We start from the raw sequence: 6,000 nt of genomic DNA on the forward strand, positions 1-6,000 counted from the left end.
TTATGAATATAGCGTGTCACCAGGAAGCAGGGCTGGCCAGAGCGGAGTAGGGTGGCGGCAGCCGTGATTTATTTTGAGGGCACTCCTTCTACTTCCCCTCAGCCCGGACTACTGTGGCCGGGTCCCGCCGCTGCCGGTACTCGCTGCGGTCGCTGTCAGTCAGGGCAGCCTGATCATGACGATGCCCTTGTGTGTGCGGGCGCTGCGCCTCTCCAGGGCCGCCCGGCTCCTACGCTGACGCTCTCCCCGCGTACAGAAGCTCCACACCAGCCCCGCTCTGGCATCCAAGGTGCCTGTGTCCACCTCAACGGGTCACGGTCACGACGACCATGAGGATGATATGACCGACTCCTATTCCAGGGTAAGATCCCCCTTATATACCTATAGTGTCATTGCCCATATATGCTGTATGCCATACCCCCTATATCCTATAAACTGTGCCATGTGTACTGAGGTGACTCCCCCTGTATACCATTCCATACTATTCCTATATACCGTGTGCCCTGTATGAGGTGCCCTGTTTAAGGTGATACCCCCTATATATGCACTCACTCCATCCCCTACCAGACCTGGCTACGCACACTCACCCCATCCCCTACCAGACCTGTCCCCGCACACTCATCCTGTCCCCTATCAGACTTGTCCCGACACACTCACCCTGTCCCCTACCAGGCCTGGCTACGCACACTCACTCCGTCCCCTACCAGACCTGTCCCTGCACACTCATCTGGTCCCCTATCAGACCTGTCCTGTACACTCACCCTGTCCCTTACCAGACCTGTCCCCGCACACTCACCCTATCCCCGCACACTCACCCTGTCCCCTACCAGACGTGTCCTTGTATACTCATCCTGTCACCCACCAGACCTGTACTCCATGCCCACAGCATGATAAAAATGAGGTTGTGGCTCATTGGTATGGCACTGTGAGACCACACCCACCTTCCCAGGAGTGTGCGCAAAAGTCCCGTCCCCTATCATGGTGCCTCCCCTGTCATTTTGTTCTGGATCCGCCCCTGCACACACACAATATGTACAGTATATCAGAGCCGTAACTACGTGTGTGCCAGGTGTGCCTGGCACACAGCGCAGTTTCCCTGAGGGCGCAACGGCCAGCGGACTATTAATGAGTGAAATTGACTCAGTACAAGCCGCCTCTGCTGTGTGTGCCGCGCTGGAGAAGCCGGTCCGGAGGCAGGGGAGGAGAGCAGCAGCGCCGGAGGCAGTGGAGAACGAGGAGGAGGGAGGGGGACTGGAGCCGCAGCAGCGCTATGTAAATGGTAGAGGCGCCGCTGCAGCAGTCCCCTCTCCTTCCGTATTGGCTGCCCGGCGCTGCTGTGAATGCTGGGATGCGATTCCTTCATCCCAGCATTCACAGCGGCGGCAGCCAACACAAAAGGAGAGGGGACTGCTGCTGCGGCGCCTCTACCAATTACATAGCGCTGCTACGGCTCCAGTCCCCCTCCCACCCCCTCCCCTGCCTGGGATCTGCCAGCACGAGGAGCCTGACTGCCAGTGGGGAGAGATGGTAAGTATCTCTCTCTCTCTCCCTCTCTCTCTCTCTATTTCTCTATCTATTCTGTCTGCCGTAATGTGTAAAAAGTGGACACTGTCTGCCGTAATGTGTAAAAAGTGGACACTGTCTGCCATAATGTGTAAAAAGGGGGACGCTGTCTGCCATAATGTGTAAAAAGGGGACGCTGTCTGCCGTAATGTGTAAAAAAGGGGACACTGTCTGCCGTAATGTGTGAAAAGGGGGACGCTGTCTGCTGTAATGTGTAAAAAGGGGTACGCTGTCTGCCGTAATGTGTAAAAAGTGGGACGCTGTCTACCGCAATGTATAAAAAGGGGACGCTGTCTGCCGTAATGTGTAAAAAAGTGGATGCTGACTGTCGTTATGTGTAAAAAGGGGGACTGTCTGCCGTAATGTGTAAAAAGGGGGACTGTCTGCCGTAATGTGTAAAAAGGGGCTCTGCCTGGTGTAATGGCGCTGCTGTGCGGTGTAATTTGAATAATGGAGACTACTGTGCACCGTAGTATGAATTGGTATTATTTTGTGGCCACACCCGTTCCCCATGAAGCCACGCCCCTATTATATTTTGCGCGCGCCTATGGTGCGCACTGCCCATATTTTACATGAGGTGGGGGGGGGGGCGGCACCAATGTTGTTTCTTGCACACAGCGCTAAAATGCCTAGTTATGGCACTGCCGCCATTACCATCTTCTCTGGCAGGGAATTCAAAATCCTTATTGCACTAACAGTGAAGAACCATTTCCTACGTTGTGTATGGAATTTTCTCTCCTCTAACCTCAGCGAGTGACCTCGTTTCCTATGCAGAGTTCTTTTAATAAACAATTCCTCTGATAATTCTTTGCAATGTCCCTTTACATATTTGAAGATATTAATAACGTCTCCTCTTAGACGCCCCTTTTTCAGTGTATACATATTCAACCTAGTAAACCTTTCCTCGTACTCCAGTCCCTCTAGCCCTTTAATCAATTTAGTAGCATGCTTTTGAACCCTTTCGAGTTCACAGATATCTTTTTTTATAATGTGGTGCCCAAAATTGAACACAATATTTCAGGTGCGGACGTACCAATGATTTGTACAGCGGCAGGATTACATTCTCGTCTCTTGTATCAATTCCCCGTTTTATGCACGCTAGCACCTTACTTGCCTTCTTTACTGTGCTTTGACATTGTATACGGTTATTGAGCCTATTGTCAATGAGTACCCCCAAATCTTTTTCCAATACTGTTACCCCTAGATTTTCCCCATTTAATATGTAGGTTGCAAGATTGTTTTAGTCCCGAAATGCATATCTTTGCATTTTTCTATATTGAACCTCATTCTCCATTTAGACGCCCAGATTCAAGTTTAGGTCATTCTGTAAAAATCGATTTCTGAATTAATTACCCTAAACAGCTTAGTATCATCTGCAAAGATTGACACTGTGCTTTCCAGGCCTATTTCTAGATAATTAATAAATATGTTGAACAGTAGTGGCTCGAGTATGGACCCTTGTGGTATTCCGCTGACTACTGGTGCCCAGCTGGAGGACATTCCGTTGACCACTACTCGCTGTACCCTGTTATCCAGCCAGTTACTTATCCATGTACAAATAGTTTTTCCTAGGCCAAGCTCCTTTAATTTGATGATCAGTCTCCTGTGAGGCACTGTGTCATAGGCTTTTGCAAAATCTAAGTAGACCACAGCCACTGCTTTTCCCTGGTCGAGATTGTCGCTCACTTCCTCATAGAAGCTAACTAAGTTAGTTTGACATGATCTGTCCCTCACAAACCCATGCTGGTTCTTTCTAATAATCTTAGCGGTATGCAGATACACCTGTATGCTATCCCTTAAAATTCCTTCCAATATTTTCCCCACTATAGATGTCAAACTAACTGGTCTGTAGTTACCCGGATGATTTTTTGATCCCTTTTTAAATAATGGCACTACCTCAGCTATACGCCAATCCATCGGTACCATGCCTGATCTAATTGAACTATTGAAAATCAAGTATAGGGGTCTTGCCAGTTGTGACCTGAGTTCCATAAGAACCCTCGTGTGAAATCCAACTGGGCCAGGTGATTTATAAATCTTAATTTTGCTTAGTCTCTCCAGGACTATTACTTCACTTAAACAAGTATCTAGCCACGAATCACTGCTGTCACTATCGTTATGCACTACTCCCACCATTGGTTCTACTCTGGTGAACACTGATGAAAAACATTTGTTCAGTATTTCCATTTTTGTTTCATCATCATTTATCAATACTCCAAATTCAACTTTTATTGGACCTTTTTTAACCTTTTACAGTTTATATATTTAAAAAACGTTTTAAGATTGGACTTGCTTTCCGTAGCAATTTGCTTTTCGTTATCAATTTTAGCTGCTCCTATTGCTTTTTTGCATCTTTTATTGCATTCCTTGTAGTACTGGAATGACTCCGCCTTTCCATTAGATTTAAATGCTTTGAAAGCACGCTTCTTTTTATCTATTTCTTCCTTGACCTTATTAAGCCACATCGGTTTGAGTTTGTACTCCTGCGTTTGCTGCCCATCGGAATGAATTTGTGAATATTGCTATCTAGCAACCCTTTCAAAGCATCCTACATTTCCGTAGTGTTTTTGCCATGAAACAAAACTTCCCAGTCAATGTCATTTAGTGCACTTCTCAGCATACTGAAGTTAGCCTTTCTAAAGTTAAATGTTTTGGTTGATCCCATATAGCTATATTTCTTGAAACTGATGTCGAATGTGATCGTATAGTGTAGCATCCCAAAGTCTGTATCCTTTGCTTTCATCGCAGTATCTGAGCATAATACATTCTATGGATTTTGGATCTAGCTTTCTCCTTTGATATACAGTATGTGCAAAAGCTTTGCTCCCGAAGACACGAAGATGACTGATACTTGGCTTTTTTCTGGACCACGCCTCCAGTGGCGTTTTACCTTTGACGGCCACTGTAGGTGCACGATTCTTTAGGTATACTGCTATACTGCAGTAGAAACTGCTTCTGCCCAAAACTTCTTTTCCAGGCCAGCATCACTTAATATAGTCCGTGCTTTCTCAACAATTGTGCGGTTTGCCCGCTCACTCACGCCATTCTGTTCCGTTGTGTAGGCAATTGTTAGCTGATGCTTTATGCCATATTTCCTAAGGAATGCGGCTAAGACTTTGTTATCATACTGTCCACCGTTGTCTGATCTCAGGATCTTTAGTTTCAGACCTGTCTGATTCTCCACTAGGTTTTTGTACTCCACAATTTTGTTGACAACTTCACTCTTTCCCTTAAGGAAGTACACGTGTGTCATTCTTGTGGCGTCATCAATGAGAGTCATGAAATACCTGTAGCCACTGATTGACTCTTCCTCCATTGGACCATATACGTCTGTGTGCACAAGAGTTAACGGTGTCTCTGCTCTATTAACTGACTGTGGAAATGGGTTGCAAGTTTGCGTGCCTTTTATGCAACTCTCACACATGGGTCTTTCAGCGTTGCTCACGGTGATCCCTCCTACCATTCCATCTAGCAGTTTCTGGATGTTGTCATAACCCAAATGACCCAAGCGTTTGTGCCACAGCTCCATTGACTGTTTCTCCTCAGTAGCCATCATTGCAGTATACTCCTCAGTGTCCAGTACATATAGGTGGTTACACCAGGTTGCTGAAGCAATAACAATCCCTCTTTTATTATGCACCATACACTTGCCCTTATGAAATTGGACTTTGTAGCCTTTTTTTCTCTAGGACCCTGATAGCAATGAGATTACTTCCTAAATCAGGCAAGTACAACACATCTTGGATATTTCACCTCCGTACTGTGATTGTCCCAGCTTGTAATGGAGTAAGAGCCTTATTTCCAATCCCTGTAACTGTAGTGGGAACACATGGTGTTAAAGAATTGAACCAATGCTTATTGCAACTGAAATGTCTAGTGGCCCCCGAGTCCATGTACTAGCAATCCTTCCTGTGACTGTCTGCTACATTCAATGCTGACTCGTTTGGTTTGTAACACTGTTTCTGCACACCACTGGAATTTCTCATCTTGCAATCTGAAGCTTTATGTCCTATCTTGTGACATACAAAACACTTGAATTTGTGCTTTCTGGACTTTGTGCCCTTTGCAGAACCCTCAGCTATAGTCTCGACAGGAATACGTTCTTCTAACTGCAGCAACTTGACTCTTACAGTCTCTGTTGTCAGTTTAGTGTCGTTTGACTCTAACGCAACCACCCAAAAAATCAAAATCTCGCATGAGATTCTGTAACAGTCATTGCGACCTCTTCCTCGTTCACCTGTGCACCAACAGATGCCAATTGCTGAGCTATCGACAATAACTTATCAATGTAATCGTTCATGTCCTTGCAGGCACTCAGTTTCGTTCCATATAGCATGCGTCTTAAACTTATCCATCTCATTAGACTTTTATCTTCGTATGCATTTTGCAGGGCTGTCCACATGTCCTTAGCTGACACTTTCCCACTGACTACTGAAT

The sequence above is a fragment of the Pseudophryne corroboree genome, chromosome 2 (genome assembly GCF_028390025.1).
Source record: "Pseudophryne corroboree isolate aPseCor3 chromosome 2, aPseCor3.hap2, whole genome shotgun sequence".
Lineage (NCBI taxonomy): Eukaryota > Metazoa > Chordata > Amphibia > Anura > Myobatrachidae > Pseudophryne > Pseudophryne corroboree.